The sequence below is a fragment of the Struthio camelus genome, chromosome Z (assembly GCF_040807025.1).
Source record: "Struthio camelus isolate bStrCam1 chromosome Z, bStrCam1.hap1, whole genome shotgun sequence".
Classification (NCBI taxonomy): domain Eukaryota; kingdom Metazoa; phylum Chordata; class Aves; order Struthioniformes; family Struthionidae; genus Struthio; species Struthio camelus.
The window spans coordinates 19,923,278-19,945,320 of record NC_090982.1 but is presented as its reverse complement, the minus strand read 5'-3'; the positions used below and the strand labels follow the sequence as shown (position 1 = coordinate 19,945,320).

The following is a 22,043-nucleotide window of genomic DNA, read 5'->3' as shown; positions in this document are numbered from 1 at the left end:
GAGTGGCTTTTGTACATTTTTTTTTAGGCAGATATACTGAAGACCAAAAAACTTTGGAAGTCATATCTGCTCTTGGGAAAAGATGTAAGAGTAAGGGTTGGAAATTTTTTAGGTAATTTTAAGAGTAATTTTGAATCTATGATTTTAACAGCTGGTTTTGGTGAGATGGAATGACACAAATATAGCATAGGTTTGCTTTGCTTTTACAGGAGAATTTGACGTAATGACATAGTTTACTTGGAGGTAAAGTCTTCCAATCTCCTGTGTGCCCATTTACTTCAAGGCATTCTTCCATCTGTTGCATAGGTCTGTAAAATTCAGTGCACAGGAATTTATCAGTAGAGGAATGAACATAGTCTAAAACAAAGCGAGCAGATAATTTCCTGTAAAGGTGGTTAAAAAAAAATTAATCACAGATAAAGTGATATGAATCTTGCAAGTTATATGAAGATAGAGGTTTTAGAGGCTTGCTTGAAATTTTAACATTGAGTCTGAGATTTCTGTTGCTCTATGGGAATAAAAATGTCTTCACAGTAATATTTTTGCCTTATTTTATAGGCCAGACAATCTTATTGCATATAGAATCTGTTATTTGCTTATTTCATTTTTTTCATGTATTGGGATTTTTTTTTAAATTTATAGCTAGTCCATATCAATATTTTCTACCACTAGTGTAACTGAAGACACCCTCTTGATTTCATTTTTGTACGTACAGTTGAAACACACATGATTAGAAGGTCATGATACAAGCGTGGAAGCAGATACTGAACAGGAATGCTAATTGTGAATGGCATTCATTTTTTGTTTAAGAAGTAAAATTGAAATAGGAATATGAATTAAAATCTTGAAGGCCCAGTTTTGTATTGCATTGATATGAGAGGGAATTAGAATACAGAGCAATAATGTAAATAAGGATAAGCAACATGTAATAACAGCATCCAGTATACTCTATGGTCTTCTAACTTGTCCATAAACTTAATCAGTAGCATTCTTCTAGTAAAATAAACATATATGAGAAGCAAATATATTGTTTAATTTTCTATTCTATACACCTTTTTAGCCATTAAACTATTCAGGCTGATATTCTTGAAAACATTTTTATTGCCACTGATGATCAACTTGCTTTCCACCTTGTACTGCATTGCCTGTTTTACCAGTAATTTTCACTGTCAGTTGTTATTTGCGTAAAAGACATGATAGCTTCAGCTACCATTGGCCTTGTGTTTGACATCTTTTTTGTTGTTGTGCTTTTATGACTATAAAAATGTGCTGTTCCCTGCAGTCCGGTTTTGGCAGGGTCTAGAAGGATTTTTCTCAAAGCAGTTCTGTGTTCAGGTAAATTAAAGTCAGTCTAGGAGCTTTGGGGATTACTGGATCAATGCACATCGTTTTACATAACATTTTCATTGCTGGATATCGAAATATATTTAGGAGTTGTCTTACAAGGTACCAGCAGGACTTTGTTAAGTATGTGTGTGTTTGTTTGTTTTTTAATTTTTATTCCCTAACTGCTCCCTAACTGCTGTTTGTATTCAGTACACATTATAGCTCTCTGAAGACTGAAAATGCTTTTCATTATTGCCTTTTATCTGTCATGCTATTTGAATGATTTTACTGGACACTGGTAAAGCAGGAAATGGATACAAGTAAATTACAACTTGTATCTATTTCTGGCTGTCGAAAAAGCACTAAAGGAAAAATAGAATATGGCTTCTATAAAACATTGTTATTTAGAAAGCAATTTTTGCAAAATTAGTATATTTAAATTGTCTTTTCTGTATAACTTTCTCTATAGGATTGAAATGTTTACAATTGCAGTTGTAGTTGACTCATACAAATAATGTAGAATTGAGCCACATAGATTTATATTTTTAAGTTGATAAATATTTTTCCCTAGGAAGCAAAAAACATTATGGTTACTACAAACACATGAGTTTCTTTTTTTTTTCCTGGTTAGTTCTGAGGTCTCGTGCGTGCATACATGTGCACACACACATAGGAACACACACACAGACACACAAATCAAGATAGGGATATCTGTTGATTTGAAAGAATGCTTGCTTTAGATTTTGATCCTGTGAAATCTTGATCTTTCTAAACACCCATAAGTTTTGATGCCTTGAGGTTTTTTGAGTTTTCTAAATAATGAAATTTATGAAACATTGACATTTCTTCAAGTGCTTCTCAGTTGCATCCTTATCTGGATTCACAAGGTTAGGTTGTTCAGCTCTAGGCTAAAGATGGCTCTACTGCTCTCACCATTAGGTAATGAGGGATGCTTTTTGTTCCTTTTCTTCTCTTGTACCTCCATTCTTCTACTTTTTGATAGCAGCACTGTAGCTTGCCAGGTTTTTCCAATTTGATGCTTTCTGTATGCACATTTTTAGTGATTATTGTGGGGCCACATCACAAGGACAGGGAGATATCTGGTCAGCCATTGTAAATCTGGCACCAAGGTTTGCTCTCAGAATGGGAATTTACCCTTTCCTTACTTCAGGGAGTTCTCTGCGCCAGAAGGAATTAGGCCTTTGCTAGAATGTGGCCTGCAGTTTTGCCTACATTTGGTTTGAGAGTCCTTATTGAGGCACACAGGAAAACTGCATCATTCTTCAGAAGCACCAAACACTTAGAGAAGCTGCCAGTGAATGATAGCCTTAGGTCTGGTTTGCGCAGTGTGTTTGTAACGATATGTATGATCTTGTACAAGAGAAGAGATGACAAGGGAAGCATTTTGCTGATGCTACTATAACCCCTATGTGCACGCAGGCTTAATGATGAACTGTCCGTTGTACTATGCGCTAGATAGATTTTGACTTTCTGTATAGATATCTAGATCTGGACAGTGTAAACAATGCAATTTCTGTCTGTAGTTAGATAAACCAAATTTTAGCCATTGTGTCTGCACAGGATAAGAATCCTGACAATTTTTTCCTCAGCAAGAGTCTGTTAGGGCTGAGTCTCAAAATTGCTTAACAGGGGGAGGTTTCCTGGAAAAACATACAGAGTTCTACCTTTAGTTTATTCAGTGGTCCAGAATTGCAATAGGAAATAGTCATTACTGATTGGTGGCTCTTGAATTTCTTTTGTTCTGTAGTGGAACTGAACGGTTTTAGTGCTTAAATTACCCATTTGAAGTTAGAGAAATTAAAACTAGAATTCGGAATGAGGTATTAATAGTTTCAAACAGTAATGGTCCTGAATGATGTAGCACTTCAGGTTTCTTAAATTTCTCAGTGAGTTTACTGCCTCTGAATTACATCACTCTTGGGACATAAATTTGACAACTTTATGTTTTTTCTTTTTCTTTCACTTTCTGTCTTTCTGTATGGATTTTTGATGAATACTTCGACAATTTGTTCTTGAGTGTTTCCATCACAAGTATTCAATCATTGTGTCTTTTTTTATTTAGTTATGAAGCAGATTTGTCTCAAGTGACACTGCTTTGTATTTGTAGTAAAGTAAACTGTAGATTTCCTTGGGTTTTACGCTGTAACCACACAAAGATGTGAAATACTTCTGGAGCAGACTAGTCAGGAATAGGTTGTTCTTTCACTTTTTTTTTCTTTCTTATTTTGACTTAAGTAAAAGCTTGCAAGAGGCATGATAAGTGGATACAGAAGTACTGTGATGCCTAATGATACTTCAGTATTAGTCCTCTTGTGATCATCCTAATTGCATTTGGATGATGGATGAGTATAGAATATAGGAAAATATCCTGAAAAGATAAATGCTTTTAAGAATCTTTGCAAATTGCTTGTGATAAATCTGAAACTTAACTTTTCACCTCTGTTCCTGTTTAAGTGATTATAAAATAATATGAAGATATGCTGCTTCACTGTGCAGTCAGCCTTCAGTCATTTATATGAGTCAGTATGTTAAGAACAAAATCCGTTTGGATATAACAAATCCATACGAGTGGATGGTAGATGTGATGTAAACCTGGTTCAGCACAGGTAGAGTTGGTGTTGCATATAGTTCACAGTAATTCACGAGCCTTATAAGCCTGACCAACTGTATACTTTGAGCTCTCCTGGGAAGCTTTTGCTAATGAGCCTAATTGAACGTCGATTAAGCAATACAGACAAATGTTCACCAGGAACTATTGAAAGATGAGATAATTAAAGTAGTAGTCAGTTTTGAACTCAAGTTTACCAAAATCAAATTCTTATATCTATGTTGAGCTTTACAGTCTGCTTTACAATTTATAGGGTTTTTTTTCAACTAGGCAATAACTCTACTTTTGTGAGAAGTATATTTGTATCTATAATTATTTAGTTATATAAAACTATTTTGATAATGACCTGTTTTATGGCATTATTTTAACATAGTAAATCATAATTCAGAGGAGGTCCTGGAGCTGAAATCTTGGAAAAAAAGGTATTTTCACCTCCAAAGTAATATGGAATTGTAACAGGAAACTTGTAATTATATGTAATCTGTTTTCAGTGTTTGACTTGCTGTCCTCCCATTGCCGATCTAGGACAATAGCTTCTGCATATTTCAAGTAACTTGCATAATAATTATCTCTTGATTATTTTTACAAATATTGTAATGGTAGAATGGTAGTTTTAAGACAATGGATGTCTTGACAATGCCCAAACCATGCTTAATCATAGCTCAGGGTGCAATTTAAGATGGCATCTGTTTTCAAGAAACTTAGTTATTGCTGTTTGTGCTCTTTCTTTCCTCTGTTCCCTTGATGAACTTTAAATTCATTAATGGAGGTGAAAAAGATTGCTTTAAATAAAAAGAAAAATAAATGTGGCTAAGAAGGATATCTTGATCTTAAGCATTTTATTCAAATATGCATTGCAATTCTAGTACGCTGTCTTTCACATACCGTCTGATAAAACACTGGGGTCTTTTGTGGCTGTTAGTCTAAAATCTGTGGATTTTTGCAATGTTACTACACAAAAGTCAGATTTACTGCAGATGTTGTGGATACCCAGTGTTTTTTCATATTGGTGGGCCAGGGTAGTTTTGTTCTCATCTGCAAGAGAAATCTTTGCATAGTTTGGATGCTTTATTTCCTGTACCTGTTCTGTGACTGACTTCTCTGCTGACATTGCCAAAAAGGTAATGAATGCTGTTTTCTGTCAGGTTATGATGTAGACATCTGTCGAACTGAGATATGATGAAGACTACCAGCACATTTTCTGTAGTCCATTAAAAACACCATCATTTCTTCAGTAGTCTATGCTGGTTACAGATGACTTTGATCTAGAGACCTACATGGTCTCTACACCTCCATATCTTATTAGCATTCCTAAACCATCTTGTTCTCATACAAAATTGGCTATAAATTAGGGATAAAATTACAATTTAAATGTGATTTAAAGAAAGGTAAGTGAGTGACTGAGGAGGACTCTAGCAGCAAAAGGGCATAAATCGCAGCCTTGGGGGAGGGGACTAAAATTGTAGAAAGGGAGAGAAAAAAGTAGAGATGAAAGGATTACCTAAGGGAGGCTGCTGCAGAAGAGAAGGAGAGCCAGTCCACACATAATTTGGAAAGAAAGAGAGAGTTCAAAGTTAATTTAAGAGGTATTTTGACTGTTGATAGGTTCTGTTTGAGATAAAAAAAAAAAACACTCTTACATACTATAATAGAAAGTGGAAGGATTAGCTGGATTGTAAAGTCAGGTACTTGGAAGTTAAGAAGTTATATAGCTGGCCACACAGTCTCATTTGTGCATTTGGTTTATGGACTAATTGAAGCAAGTCTTCTGGAAAAATACATGTGATCCTTCAGTTGATGACGGTGTCATGATTTTGCCTGTTATCATCTCTGTTTAATTTTCAGTTGCTTCACACTGAAACAGAACAGCTTTAAAACAGCTTTACTTGAGATATGTGGTTTGGTTTAATTTGTTAAGGAAAAATGACATGATCAACATAATTATCTGATTTTCGAATTGGACTAACTTGTAACATCCTCAGGATAAACTTCTACTATTAAAATTTTTGGACTATATTTAGTAGTAGCTAGCAGTAGGGAGAGCTTGTCATGTAGCAGTGAGGATGGGTTTCTGTATTCGATAAAGTGAGATCCAGAAATATTTGAGAGGAGTTTATTTTGGTTTATTCTCATCCAAGGAATTAGGAAAGCTCCTGTTTGTGTAAAACTTCTAGGAAAAAAAAAAAAATCAGAATGTTAAGCTGAGAACTGGTGTGCTATGCTTCCAGGAAAATTTGAAGGAAATAGCTTTGAATAGCTTGCTCTTGCCTTCATTTCTTTTGCCAGAGAATTTCCATCATAGCTTATGTTGTTTCTGCCGTTGCTCTGTAGGCCTGAAATACAGATTGTTCGATTTTTTTTTTTTTTTTTTTGGCCAGGTGCCATCATGTTCCTAAAGTATATTTGACAGAAGGTATAAATGACAAACTTTTAACAGTTCATTACTCAGCTACACTGAAGAGAAATCACATGAGGCAAATAAAAGTTATTCTTTTCTGACAGTTTCAGTGAATCTTGTTGTTTTTCTGCAGAAAAATTGCAGGAGTTTGTCATGATGGAAAGTTTTAGACATTTTGCTATTGGTAACATCTTACAGCAAGTGCAAGTACTGTTTTTTTCTTAAATATTATCCTATACCAAGGCAATCAAAGTAAGTCATGTTGAAGTGCTACTGTAGTATGTTGTGTGGTGTAAATTGTAGTCATCTTATTTCTTTCAATATGGTGACCTTTCTCAACAAAATTTAATTCAGAAGTTAAATTTATGCAGCTAAGTTTAATCACCAGATGATGACAGAGCCACAATTGACGACATGGATCACAATCTATAACGATTATAAACCTTTGTACAGCTCTCTTTCAACTCATGAAGGAATGCCATGTTTGCATCACAATGATCATTCCAATATAATATGCATAGCTTACTTGTCAGTTTTATAATTATGTTATTGCATCTTACTGAACGTATTCTATTTGCATATTTGAAATGAACTGAAATAATTATTGTATCTAAAGGAGTGTGCTTTTTCTCCTCTGGCCTGAAAATCTAAAATAACAGTGACAGACAGACCTTTTCAGGTTTGTTCTGACTACAGTTTTTCAATTAAAAAAGAAGCGTTGTCCTGTGAATCACTGACAGAATGTCATAAAATATAAAGTCACTGTGGCTTGACTGGGCCTGTGGTGTTAGCGTGTAGTGACTGGGCAACGTGCAGCTGTTCTGCTTCAAGAAGGAATTGGGGACTTGGCCAGTAAAATAAGTTGTAACAGAAATGTTTTGAAGCATGATCTGCTAGAAGTGAAGATGAGGCAGGAAATACAAGGGCACCATTTTGATATTGATCTTTCCCTTTGAGGGAGGGTTAACTGTCAGTACGATAGTCATCACATCATGCATACATAACAAGTGGGCATTTCATGGAACTAGTATGCTGTTAAAATTTTGTATCACATGTAACAGTAAACAGTGATTATTTTCGCTACTTACTGTGTTGAGATGTAAAATACAGCCAATGAATAACATTTTTTATTTTAATTTCTTTCCAGTAAAAACCATTTCAGGGCTTTTGCTTAACTATTTTCATTCCATATTTGTTTTCATATCCTTCTGCACTTATACTATTATTTTTCATCTCAGCTGTAATTCCAAACAATAGTTATTATTGTTTGTGGAGATTACGCTGGGCAACAGAAGACATTCTGTTCCCGTTAGGGGACGTGATACTTTTGTAGTGCACTGTGCCTCTGTCACAAGATGGATCCACAGTTGAACCATCCACGGTTTTGTTTTGCTCTTTTGTGTAATGAAGCTGCTGTCGGAACTTATCAATTATTGCTGTTAACATCAAAAGTGCTGATTAAGCATGCCTAAGGATATTGTACTAGACATTATGAAAATGTGTACATTTGTGAAAAGCTGCTATTCTGTGCAATTGTAGGCCTATTATTTTAAATGGATTTCATTCAGATTCAGTTAGCTATGCATTAATTGGGCTAGCATAACACTGCATTCTCAATAGAATATATTGAATGGATACATCTGAAAATGAATATAGTGATAAAAACTCTATGATAGGTACACAAATATATGACCTGTTAATTGTTTGGGCTATTGGAATTTAAATCATAATAATTTCTTAGGTATTATTTGTGAAGAGGTCCTATATATGAAGATGCTGAAAATCTTCCTTAAAAATCTAGTGTTACAATTATTATTAACCTATTGGTTAACTTTATAATTTTAAAGTGTATGTAGGAAAACAAGCTAAGTAAATTTAGTTTTTTGGTGCTGTATGCACTTAATATGCAGTGCTTTTGTTCTTGCTTCTTTTTAATGGGTCTTTAAGTTCTCCATAGTACAAGTGACCTTAAGATACCAGTTGTGGAGGTGGAAATACAGCTATTCAGAACTTCCTAGGAGAAGTTCCAAGCAGCCATAAATACATTCTCTATAGAGAATGAAAGTGTATCTCATTAATAGTCAAAATACTTAGCTGTATTCCAAAGTTCTTTAAAAAATGATACATACACCTATTCATTTTTCACTCTGTTTAGCCTATGTTGTGTTGTATAGCAGTAATACTCTCCGAGACAGTTATTGACATGGTTAAATATTGCAAAAGAAAGGGTCTTCTTTTCTCTGTGGAGGAACTGTCAAGTTTTTACCGAAGTATATTGTTTGTAACAAAATGTAACACTTTTTTGCAGTTGCTGAAGTGGCAGCACTGTGGCCTGTGAAGCTTTTCTTAGGATTCTTGTATTCTACACCTTTTGATTTTTGCTGGAGGCTTAAATTTAACTCAGAGATCCTAATTCTGCAAAACGTAGTTACTTAATTTTTAATGATGCTGCTTATAGTTAATTGGGTGTGCAAATATTCTTAGATTCTGCCTCTTATTGTTGTCTGAATTTCTTTCCTATGCCCATGTAATGACTTTATCTATGTAACGAGGCTGGATGTGTAAGGTATCATTTTCATTTACTTTTCTGCCATTTTAAAAAGGTTCAGTGAGAATAACACCAAATGACTGAGAATCCTATTGCTGCATTCGTCTCAGTATAGCACAGCTATTTTTTATCCTACTAAATACTTCACTATGTCAGTCAATAAAATCGTGGTGTTGCATTATCTGAAACATGTTTATTGAAATAAAAATATTAAACTTTGTTCTCATGTGTGGAAAGAAGCTGTTTATTGTATATCAAATATAGGCTGGGTGTGGGTAAACCAATACTTTTATGTGATATTACTGGTACGAGATAGTCTAGGATATGGGAAACAAGTCTATAGAGAATTTCTGGACCAGTGTTGTCTTCTTTCAGTACTTTCTGATTTGTAAAGTGGAGATACCATTTAAATGGAGATAACTTTAGAAGTAGGTAAGATGTGCAGATGTAAAGTATTGCTTGAAAGCAGGATAATCTATAGGGATTTTTTTTAATAGTATTTAAGGAGTTTTCTTAAGTATCTGAGATTTTGCCTTGTAATGTGCAAAATATGCCCAGAAAAGGCCTTATAATGTATTGCTGAAAAATAATACATGCTTAAATGTAATAAAAGTAATGCAAGTATAAATGTGTGAGTAACAGTGTATAATGTGATCTTTCTGAAGCTAGTAACAGATGAAGACCACTCTTTTTGGAAGCTGGGAAAGTGTTGCTGAGAGAGAAAAGAAGAGCTGCAAGGTTTTACAAAACTGAAGGCAGAATGTTAAGTAGTGAAAATTCAGCCTCTAAATATTATTATATCATTTGATAACACAAACTTTTTATTTTTTTAGATATTTTATTTCATGAGGCATCTGGTTGTTTTCTATTGCCTGGAATTCTGCGGCACTTCAAGGGCTATTTCTGTAGGTACCATAGGAGGATTTACGGTAGCGTTTTAGGCTTTAACAAGGTGATACTGTATCCCAGAGATATCCCAGAGAATTTCAAGGAACCTGAAGATACTTTCACTGTCTTTCCAGCATGTGTATATATGTAAATGAATATATATGAAGGTTCTTACTCATATTACAGTTTTTCTTTAAGCTACCATAATTATACAACAGAGTACATGGATGTAAATGAGTAAATGTCCTTGAAAAGCTTTGAGCAATCGTGAAATATTTTCCTCATACACATTGGTAATTTAGTTTTGGCATCATTTTTGAAACTTCTTACACTAGCTAAGGTTACTGAAACTGAGTGCTAATTAGTATCATCCTGAAAGCTGCAAATAGACACCAAAAGAATAGAGGGATGAGAAAATGGAGCTTTTCTACTGTCATATTTGTGATCAGCTATGGATTCAATGAAATTCTGTGATACACCACCTCCTGGATTTTCTTTCGTCTAGAATTTTATTATGAAAATATAATTCTATAAGATCTCTTTCTTTACTGAATTTTGAGAGTGGCTGTGCAAGTCCGAATGTTTTAAATAGTTACACGATTCGGAGTAACACCTAAACAAGTTACTAAAGGCTTCATAATGTGGTTACACATATAAGCAGCTATTTTTAATTAAGAAATGTTTTGTGCTTTCATCACAATAATTTTTTTAACACATTAATTATGCTTTAACATAATGAACAAGCCACAGAATTTCAAATATATAGTTACTTCCTGAAGAATATACACACATAAAAACCTGACTAAGTATATTAAAAAAGAGAAATATTTGATAGTGGAGAACATAAACTGTGGATGATTTTTCCATTGACAGTGCTGTGATAACAGTGTGATTAACCTCAGGAATAAGATTATGATCTTTTGCATTATTACTTAAGAGGTTAAATATGGAGCTGTGCCACCGCTGATCTTTCTTGTGCCATTTATCAGAGATGCAATGAACATTTTTGTTGTTCATATTCATCTGGACTCACTTTATCCAATAACTGCTGTCTTACAAAGTGATATCAGACAGGGTCTAGCTCATAATCTTTAGTAATACAGCTTGACTTAATTTAAGAGCTCAGCATTGTTACATGATATATTGTAAAAAGTGACAGAACACAATGCTTAATTACTGCAGTAAAGAAATTCTTTATACAACTAAACGTTTGGGTTTCATCTGTAACAATAGTATTATCCTAAACCTTACAGTGATCAAAGAATCCTAGGTATTTAAGCAGTGCACATTAGTTTTGTAGAGATGATAGTATATGTCTTTACAAACCTGAATTTAAAAGTGTTCCTTGTTGTTTTTGTGGAAAGGTGCTGAACTAAAAGCTTGCACTAGATTCATATGATTTGATGCATAATAAAAGAATCAGTCATCATGATGGAAATAATTATGATCAGTGCTTTCTGTATGGTTTTATGATTTTGAAAAATAACTGAGCTCGTAGTCAGGTGAAAGAGCTCAAGTGATTTTCAGTGGTGTACTCATACAAATAACTGCAAAAGATTCCACAGAATAATGAAATGAGAGCAGTTGAAGTCACAGATAGGAAAACTTTCCTTTTTTGGTCCGTAAATACATGATTATAACTCAAAGTGGGAGACTGAAATTTTGCATTTTCAGACCTTCACTTGATTATACAGTTTATTCTCGAAATGATACTATTTCAGATTGTGAGCTATATTTTCTTGTATTATAAAGAATTCAGAATAAAATTGAAACCAAATCCTAATGTTGAGTGAATTTCTGAATAAGTGTGGTATTTGCTAGTACTTAAGAATTACGTTAGTATCTTTTTAAATAGTGAAATAATAAAAAAAAATAATGATCTTAAATGACTACTATTGTTCATTAAAACTGTTAATTTAAAAGTAAATCTGTTCTCAGTGATGTACGAGCGTTGGTATTCATCCAATCTGTATTTAAAATATAAATCTGTAACTACATGGGGCGAAAGAGATCTGACCTTGTCTTAGATGTTTCTTATTTTGTTCTGCAAGGATTGTTAGTAAAGACTTAAAAGTAATGATAAATAAAGGCCATGGACAAACAATGCAACTAGCCAGAAACTGAAGGTGAAAATCCAGCTTGTAGTCACTTGCGGAAAGTGTCACACAATTATAGCAAGATGGTAACCTGCAAGCAGTCGAACTATATTTTTATAATAGTACAGCAGATTTAAAATAAGTATAAATGAATTTCTACATGTTAAAGTAGAAGGGAATGGCTTAGCGTCTTCTTCATCCTGTAAGCAAACGAATAGAAAGGTGGACTAGACAACATTTGTTCAGCTAGGTAAAGCTGAAGGTTAAAGTTTACACATAGAACAAAGGTATGGCATACTAATCAGAAGCAGATTTGATCAATATTGAAATGTCTGCTTATATTTCTGTTATTCTAAATTATGATGTGCTATGGCTAATGAATATTTCTGTAAAGTTCCTGCACTTTCATCAAAAGCAGGTATTAACTGTGTGATTTGGTGACTTAAAGCACTGCTGTAGGAATTTTTAATGCAACCCAGCAATTTCACCTTCAAATCAACCTTTTATAATTAATATGAAAGTTTTTTCGTATAAATTCGAAGAAATCATAAGTGGGTAAATCTACCATTGCCATAACTGTTGATAATCTTCAGAATTGTGCAGATATTCTGAGAAGTGAGCCACTGCACATCTTGTAACCAAGCTGGAAGATAACAACCCCTTCAAATCTTATCTTTTTCCTTCAACCTAATATGAATTGAGTTCAATAACTTAATTTGGTGGAGGATTTATCAGCTTCCCTGCTTATGCTTTAGAAATTTAAAACTAGTAGTTATGAAAATCAGGAAAACGATACTCTATAACCATAAACTAACGGTGTATAAGTAAATTAACCATTTTTATCAGGAGGTCAAATGCATTTTAACAGAGTATGTAGCAGGTAACAGTTTGAAGCTTTACAGACATTGGTAATTAACTGCTTTTTTTTTGTTTTTTGAAGTAGAAGTGGTTATGTTTGAAGAATTTCTAGTGCAGGGTATTCCTGCATTAACAAGGAAAATAACATAATCATTCATGACAGATTCACATAAAGGTTTTATGGTCAAAACTCTGGCCCTGATCTCAACTCAGAAGTGAGCTCAGTTGAAATTTTAAAATGAAATGTCTTACTGAGGTCCAGTTCAATAACTTATATAAAAAAATTGCCATGAAATGCAGTTTGGCTATGACCATTGTTAGCCATTAGTTGATGACGTATTTCTTTCTAATTTAGGGACCACGAACAAAAAAGCCAAGATTTTTGATTTTTAATAATAAAATAACGTAGTCCTTAACTTTCTTGGAAATCTGACTGCATTCAGTTGCATTAATTTTTAAGGAACAGCTTTACACTCTGTCCTTTTTCATTAAAAAACTACTGTTTCATCTCCATCAGTTATTTAAGGAATTTCCTTTCTTACAAAAAGCTTTAGAAACCACGACAAAGTGTTTCATTGTTTTACAGTAATTTGATTAGTTTCTTATGCTCCTTTTTAATCCTCTTTATTGCATATTTCCTGTAGGTTCATTACAACATTCACACTCTTACCACCGTTCCTGACAAGCATGTATGTGGCATTTGGTATCTAGTCTTCACAATCAGCTTGCATTTTTAGCTATTACTTCAGCTTATATCAGATATTTTACCCTTCAAACATTTTTGTTTCTGTGGTCCAAGAACTAAGACGAACCTGAGAGAGATGTTCTCTGATGAAAATAACTTTTTCAAATACTTTCAGATTTCTTTCAAGTGTTGAAGTTGCTAGACTTTGGTTTCTGGTTTGAAACCAGTGGCATCTTTCTTTCTGGATTAACTTGGAAACCAAAATACTATGATCTAGCTAGGATCTAAAATTCATTTATTACCTTTGCATCTTGTAATACACTGCATTCAATAGTATGCATGGCATTGCTGTCAGGCATGTTGATTGATATGATACCTAGGCTCATGGAACTGTGCAAGAAAGGCATTATGTACTCAAGAGCACCAGGCATTGGCACAGAGACTATACTCAGAGAAGAATTTCCAGAAATAGGGATACATTTCTCATTTTGTTGTCATAGGAGGACAACTGTTCCTAGAAGTTGTTTAATGATGGGAACAAATGATAGTAACTTGTGGCATAACAATAGTGTATCTTATAATCAAGATACTTACTTTACTTCTTCAGCCCTTTTTGAAATAGAGAACTCCTGCAAGATGGTTAACTCTTTCCCATCATATATGATACGCTTTCAATTTTATTTGAATTTGCTTTCAGTAGCTTAATAGTACAAACTTGTTTTGTGTACGAAGACCTTATCTACAGAATTTTTCTTTTTGTTCCTTTTAATCAGCATTGCTTTTGCTGAAGTGTCCATCTGCACAATTCACTTACACAGTCTTAGTGTCAACAACACAGTGCAATGGGGTTGATGAAAAACATCCTTACAGACAATTTAGCAGTAGGGTTTTTTCCCCCCTGGGAGTTTTTCCCCCGGGGAAGAAAAGAGAGAATGTAACCAATATTTGCCTTTAAATGCAGTTGCATACATATATACATGTGATCTTGTGTGATATTTGTAAAACTTTTCATTTCTAGCAAAAGTAACCCAGTGCTATACTGCTCATACACATTCTTATATCTGTGTTATAATATTCAGCTAAATAGGATCTAGAGTCTGTCATTTCAGAACGGTTAGTTCACTTCATTTACTTTTTTTCTTAACAATGTCTACCTTATTTCTTTGAGCTTTCATGAAAAAAGAAAAACTCCTGGCATCAATAAATACCAATAAAGAAATGATAACACTTTACAATGGTAGATTTGCTGATTTCTGAAGAATGCAGGGCTTTTATCAGTGAAATTTTGTTAGAATTTTTGTAGCAAATGATATTAACATCATATCAATATATTAGTTTTATAGAGGAGTTGCCAGATTAGAACCAAGGTCCAAAGGGAGTCCTCAAAAGGTTTTGCTTTGATTAAAATGCAAATTCTTAGTGCTAGGAGGTCTTCTGCCTTGCATTGGTGTACCTCTGAGCTTGATTGACGTGATCAAAAGCTGCCCAAGCAATTTAGTCCTCAAAACATCCATTCTTCCTGCTGCTTGTTGATGTTCCTTCAGAAACAAAACCAGAAAATGTTAGCTTAGCTTGATCCTCTCCTCTCACTCCATAACTGATTTCCACAAATATGTGATTATTGCCTTGATCATCACGGCAGTTGGAACAGTGACATGCCTATAGAAAAGACAGAGACAATCAAGGATCAATGTGGCCATCTAAGCAACAGCTGTTTTGTCATTGGCATGTTTTGAGGTAAATTGTGCTCTGACCACAAAACATAGCACATTTGTTCTGCTGCTTTGTTAAAGACTAAAAACAGGAACTGCCCAGGAAATGGGAACATTTTGGTACTCTGACCTAGTCAGTCAGTTTAGTAAAAGGAATATTACCCGTAGGATTCAGGACAAAATTTGTTCAAAATTTACGTTGGCTGATAACTCTGAGGATTCCTAGAAGCAAAGGGCCGCAGAGGAGACAATTCATATATGTGACTATATTTTAACAACATACTGTTTTAAAAATGTTTTGTCTAGTGCCTGATGCAAGCTGTGCTTCCAGAGCACTTACACAACTTACACGTGTGTGTATATATGTTTGTATGCTTGTGTATGCGTGTATGTGTGTCTGTGTGTATTTTTCTCTGTTTTTGAACTGAGACACATGAAGATGGGAAAACCTATAGGAAGAAGAGGACACATCTCTAAACCTCCTTTTTTCAGTTCTACCTTTGCCTTCCATGTATCAGAATTTTAGCACGGTGGTTTCCAGGTAGATTTTTGCCTGAAAAAGGCTAACAAAAAGTAGCGTTAAAAAGCGTAAGGAACAAACTTTACAATTGGTATAAACAACAAAGAAATGATTGAACAAACTTCTAGCCACAAGCTGTTTTATCCAGGTAAATGTCAGCTGTAGCTTAGCTCAGTTAGGAAAGGTTATTAAACGGGTAGGCTAAACAAGTATCTCAAATGATAGTTGCTATATGCAGACGTGTTATGAGAATCTTTATTAGATGTATAATAATTTGGAGTAATTTGGCATCAAAAAAACCAAAAAAAAAATGCAGACAGCTAACAGATTTTGCCTCTTTTAACAAAAATAATGTAATCCATAAAAGAAAAAGCCCAACAAGAAAAGCTGCTCTATCTTGTGCTTCAAAAAAATAAAGAAAACTCTGAATAGATTTCACTGAAAACATTTCTGAGGATGTTTTATCACAGTAACTTAAATAATGAGATAAAATATTGGCATTTTTGAGAGGATTTCACAAGGATAACAATTTATTCCAGAGTTGTTGCTTTTTTACATCATCATCATTGGGGGTAATTTTTCCAAAACTATCAAAGGATACTGTCAGTTTAGGTCTTATGCATCGTCATCTGAATGTGGGTAGAAATGCAAATAGGATACTTCAGAGTGGAACATTTCTGCTGTATCAGAAAGAAATTGGTTTAATTGTTGTGTGTAATTTTTGACAAGCATATTTCCAAAGCATGTAAAGGAAGAAAATGAAAGCTAGAATAGAAAAGTAATATTCCATCTACTTCTGCTGTGTACTGTAAATATATGACAGCTGGAAGAGTGGCTTATCTGATTAATTCTGATTCTCTAGGTCAGATGGGAACAGGATTTTATTGCAAGAGATTAAGGAATATAAAACTAAACTAAAAAAAAAAACTAAACCTCTAGAGAGAGCACAATCCTCAAAGGTTTTAAATTCATCTTACTCTTTAGGAGCAAAGATGTGTCAGAACAGTGTTTTCCAACCAAGTCCAGCTGCTTGCTTAGCTACTAGAGCCTATGACCATTAAGAACATGTTAATACATGGCTACTTCACTAAGAAATGAAACCCTGTGCAATCTGAAAAGAATGAAAATCCTAAAACATGATTAATTGCTGTCTACACACACGTGAAAGTGAAAAGAACTAATGTTCTTCCTATCATCACATAAAGTCATCCGATTTGACTTCGATATCATGGTATTGCTTGCAATACCAGCTCTTGTTCTTTGCTTGGTTATGCTTATTTGAAACCTTTGAGCATAACATATTTTGAAATTAGCTTCTCAGTATTTTCTAAATTATTGATAGCATCTACAGGTATTGGCTGTTAGTCTAGGGAACACCTTTGTCCTTTTATTCAAAGAACAACCTAATTATCCTAATGTATCAGAGACCCTTAAACATTCTTCTGTTCAGATATTAAATACTCTCCTATTCAGATATTAGTCTGCAAAGTAGTTCTCTCTCTAGTTTCACAAATGTCTTTTATGCTGTCATCAGCATATTTTTGATGTGTACTTTTGGTTCTGTATGTTTCTTAAATTTCTCTTAAGTTTCTTCTGTTCTGAGAATCAAATGTGAGCTGTTTCCAAAACTCTTTAAGGTGTTTAATTACAGATTGTATGGCAAACTATTTGTAAGAAGCAACATACAACTTTTGCTGGAAAAGCCTACCTTCACTTTTTCTATTGCTTTTGTGAGAGAAAGAGGAAGTTGGCAGAGGGTCATAAAGGAAGAGCTGGGTATTTGTCATACCACTGAGAGTGGTTAGGGGGATATCTTGCATTTCATAAAGAGAATTTCTGTTGCCTGTGAACACATGGAACATCACCAAAATCAGGTCATATTTCTTCCCCTTTCTTTGCAACAGAATGGTTGCCCAAATTGGAAATAGCAAAGGAGAAGCTTTTGAGGTGCTGGCTAATCTACGATTTGAAGAACTCTGTAGGTCAAAACTCAGTATTAGGGAAGAAAAAGGAGGCTGGGAAAGAGAATAAAAGAAAGGAGACCATTATCTGCTGGAAAGGAAGTGGCCTACTTGTTTTCAAGGAAAAACCCACCATAGTGGGAGCTGCAGAAAAGAAGCTATTGCAGGAGCATTGACAAGGTGAATGGGAAGTGCCTTAAATGACTGACCTCTTGATAGACTTTGTTTGTGGTTTAGTAGTTAACCTGAGTATGCAAGGTTACGTTATTTTTTGCCTTTTATTGGAGAAAGGATATCACAGTTCAAGCTCTAATTTATCCATAATTTTCTAAACTTTTAGGAGAAGGACCTTGCCTATACTCCTTTTTTATACCATTTGTAAATTACCATGTTGTTTGTAATGCTAGATAAATATACTTTCATTTGTAATAATATAGGTGAATTTAAAGCTTTTTTACTTCCTTATTCTGTATTGGTGTGGGTGAGCAAAGTGCTCTAAACTGAGGTGGAGGGGGGCCACAGAGACACAAGCTGTCAGTTTCTAATGGCTGAGGCTTTAGTATAAACTGCAGAATCTGAACTCTGTCCTGATAACAGGAAAAGCAGACATGACCACAACATTGCTTACTGTCTTGTGCTTTTGAGGATTCTGGAAAAAGCTATAAGAAGATAAAATATGTTTAGAATTCCAGATACTTTGCACAGCAGCCTTAGCAGTGGAATTAGTAGCTTCATTTTCCTTACAGTTTAGAATTTTAACAGTACCTTTGATGATGTCTTTCAAAGACAGAAAGAGAAAACTCTATAATTTGTGACTTTCAGTTTCAGACATGGCAGCCACCTACAGATGACTCAGTGTCTTGACTTTTTTTCGAGTCTTTGTGAAGAAAAGCAACACTCTTCTAATTGCTGTGTAACTGATGAACCTCAGTGTTCTGAGGTTCCTACCAGTTCCTGAAACAAAGTAATCCCCAGACTTTTATCTTGTACATTGTAAATGAACCAAGACATTCTTCATGTCGATACTGCAGAAGGATAGGAATATTTTCTCTAAGCTGCTTTTTTTTTTGACATTTCGGGAAATGCTTCTATGAAACATACAGATTAAACCAGTATTTTTAGAAGCTTTTCAAGGAAGTCTCAGTGCAGAAAGAACCCTAGCCTAGTGAGGAGTACATTCATTTGGGGTGTGGAGGAAGCCTTTTCAGGTTCTTTCTTTGTTTGAATCAGGAACATGAAGTCCAATCTTTCATATCTCAAATGAAATGAAGTTAAAAATCAACAGAAAATTTAGGATGTGTCTTTCTAAGTCTGTCCTAATCCACATGGTGATACCTATTTAAATATTTTTTTGGATTGGGAAAAGGGAATGGGAGAGAAATCCTGTAGTCTGTTACATTATGTGAAGATAATTTCTTTAGGAGATCTGAACTGAAACGTAGTAGCTCCCTAGGACTTCTTGACTCAAACAAGGGGTAGACAACTAGGTATAATCAGTAGTCTAAAGGAGACAGTCTGTCCTTCACAAGCCTTTTTTTTTCTTGATGTGCACTAAACTGCACATGAAAATGAAATCTGCAGTTTCGACTACTTGAACCTGAGGTCCAGATTCTGCTGCCCTCAACTTCTGCCTGCTAAATAGGAATTTATGGGAAGTTTGACATGAGTTAACTTGGAAATGTATACTTCCATTTTGCTTTTCCCTAAGTAGTAGTGGTAGTGGTAGTAAGTGGTAGTAATTGCTGTTGCCTTTTTGCAAAATTAATACTTGAAAGATGTAGTGGAGTAAATGTTAACTTCTTCAGTAAGTGTATTTTGTGACTGATGTTTTCTTTTGATGGAAGATATATTCTGAAGGAATGAAGCTTACAGAGATGAAGAAATGTGATACAACCTTGTTTTAGCAATTGAGGGGAGGAAAAAAAAATGGGTTGTGACCCATTCTGGAACCTCAGAATTTGTGGACAACATTCTAGGTGAATTATCCTTTCTCAGATTACATGAAAATATAAAACAGGAGACTCTTAACAGTAGGCAATAAAGCCTTGGAATAGCTGATTTACACCTTAAAAACTGTGCATGTAAGAAGTGAGATGTGATACGTTTGTTTGTAAACCATTTCCTTCTTTTACCTGTCTTAATAGCTTAATGACTGTCGTGTTAATTTAGTTTGAGTTATACTTTCTATATGAGTTTGCTAACAGAAGTTGACATAAAAGCCTTTGTGAAGAGGCTTGATTGGTTCTGTTACTATAGCAACGTGGCTGAATAGAAGAATGATTTCCTTTAGGAACCTTTCCTAAAAGCTGTTTTGTACCCTATAACGATATCTCTAGATTGCCATCCCTTGTGAGAAGCGAACAGAGATCACATCAAGGGTCAACTTTGTTCCTTGTGTTTATAGATTACCCTCTGCAATCAAAAGACTGCATTGCTCTTTCTTTTTCTTTGTGGTGCTGAACCAATTCCGCTCTCTGCTACACACTGATGATAGGAAACTCAGCAAGACCTTTATTTTTTGGAACACAATGAATAAACTAGGACTAGACCAACTATTGTACTGAATTAAAAGTGTTTGCTGTAGCTATGTTTGTGATACAGTTTAGGTTTCTGTTTCTTCTCTTCAGTTATGCCTTAATTTGTAAATAATTTAGTTTATGCCGTGTTATTATCTTGGAAAACCTGAAATATGAGCTAGAAAGTTGAGCAGTTCAGTGCTCTGATTAAGACAGGGAGCTCTTGTGTAGTATCTTAATCTTGGTAAACCCTGAGGCTTAGTATACAAATATCCTTTGTTAAGGGGTGAATGTCAGCTCCATTAATAGAGAAGTTTTGAACAGAAAAGATAAATCAAATTAGTTAAGTACAATTCTGGGGAAGTTTCCAGTCAAATATAGTCAAAATGTCTTTACATAGGATTATATAAAAGCACTATGGTAAAGCTTGGTATTAGTAATGATTAATATGTATATAGTACAAAATGTTTTCTCTCAGTGTAGATTTTACAGAAAGATGGTGAAACATACTGTTATGTATTTGTGAAACAAAGTACCTTTCTATACTTCTGATAGCCTAATTTTAATAAATGTTTTGAGAATTTTATTTCTGTAATGAAAGTAGCTTAAAAGTTTCCTTTCCATACATTATGATAGAAATATCTTTGCCATTTTTAGTGAGATTTCTTAAATAAATTAAGCTACCAGAATTGCTCCTTATGTCTGTATCTTCTTGTATTCCAGACTGCCAATTGTTTCAACCAAATATCTGAGTGGTGCAAGTCTGAAAGATGTTAAGGTTCTATGAATTTCATGACAATAATTATATGAGCGGAGGAGAAAGACTCATATTTGTGCCAGATAGTCCACATGGGAGGAAAGTTGTTACTAGCAAAAACCACAGGAAAGTGGGCTTCAAAAGTTCTCCTCTTTCAGAACTACTTATGACTTGTTTGTTTGGGGGAAGAGAAGGGTTGTTTCTTCTGTATAAATATATCTCTCTGTGTTGTTTAAACGACTTGCATTTCAAACTTGATATGCCTAACCAAAAGATTTTTAATTGCCATTCACTTTTAAAAACTTTTAAGAGGTTAAATGTTTTAAGATTCTTTTAGGGATATTTTCTGAAAACCGTAGTGGTAAGCAGTAAGACTTAAAGAGACAGAGAACCTAAAATAGATCTTTTGCAAGCCGTGCTTTGGATCAGATTTCGTGGAGAAGCAAATTTCTTTTTGTTTTAAAATGGTCCCGGGGCAAGCTGTAGAGCAGATAAAAAAGGTTAATAAATGAAGGCCATGGTCTTGGTATTGGTATCACTGTCTTTGTACAGATAATTGGAAGGAAATCTAGGAGGAACGAATAGTTCTTATGGTTGAATTAAGTGCTGTCAAGATATCCAAAAGAAATCTGGGCCAGAGTTAGCAGTGGACTCATGTGAAAGAAAGAATTGATTGAACAGGGACTCAGACCGAACTAAATCATTCTGTTGTAACTCAGAACCTCTTCCTCCTCCCCATAGAGGCGCTTTTGCATTTATCAACAACTGTTACAGGCTTTTGTCCATTTTCATCTAGATTTTGCATCTGCCTGGGATCAAAGTTATGCTATTTTCACCCAAACTTTATCAGGAGATCTTGTTCTCCTGTGTGTTGCTCGTGTATTTATATTATCTTAGGCAATATAAGTTTATTTTACTGTAGTTATTAATAATCGGATTATTACTAGTGTGGTACCCCACTGGATACTGAAACACCTGAAATAGCTGAGATATATTTGCAAGGCCTGTCTATTTGAAAAAGTGATTTTCGTAAAGACAAACATTTGCTGTAGACTTCCTGAAACAGCAGACTATTTGTGTATTCAGATGCCTCTAAACTCACCATAGGGCAAGCAAATGTTTTTCACAAGAGGGCATCCGCATCTCCTT

The 22,043-nt window shown here is 34.5% G+C and overlaps 1 protein-coding gene across 39 annotated transcripts in view; it reads left to right on the top strand.

Moving 5' to 3' along the window:
* PTPRD (protein tyrosine phosphatase receptor type D) overlaps positions 1-22,043 on the top strand; it is a 1,218,182-nt gene that overhangs the window by 867,731 nt on the left and 328,408 nt on the right. Inside the window, exon 1 of one of the 39 annotated variants that reach the window (XM_068927741.1) lies at positions 29-112. The exons of the other annotated variants lie outside the window; for them this stretch is intronic. The gene's annotated coding sequence lies outside the window, so the exon portion shown is untranslated. Of the gene's footprint in view, positions 1-28; positions 113-22,043 lie in introns of those variants that run through there. 39 annotated transcript variants of the gene reach the window in all.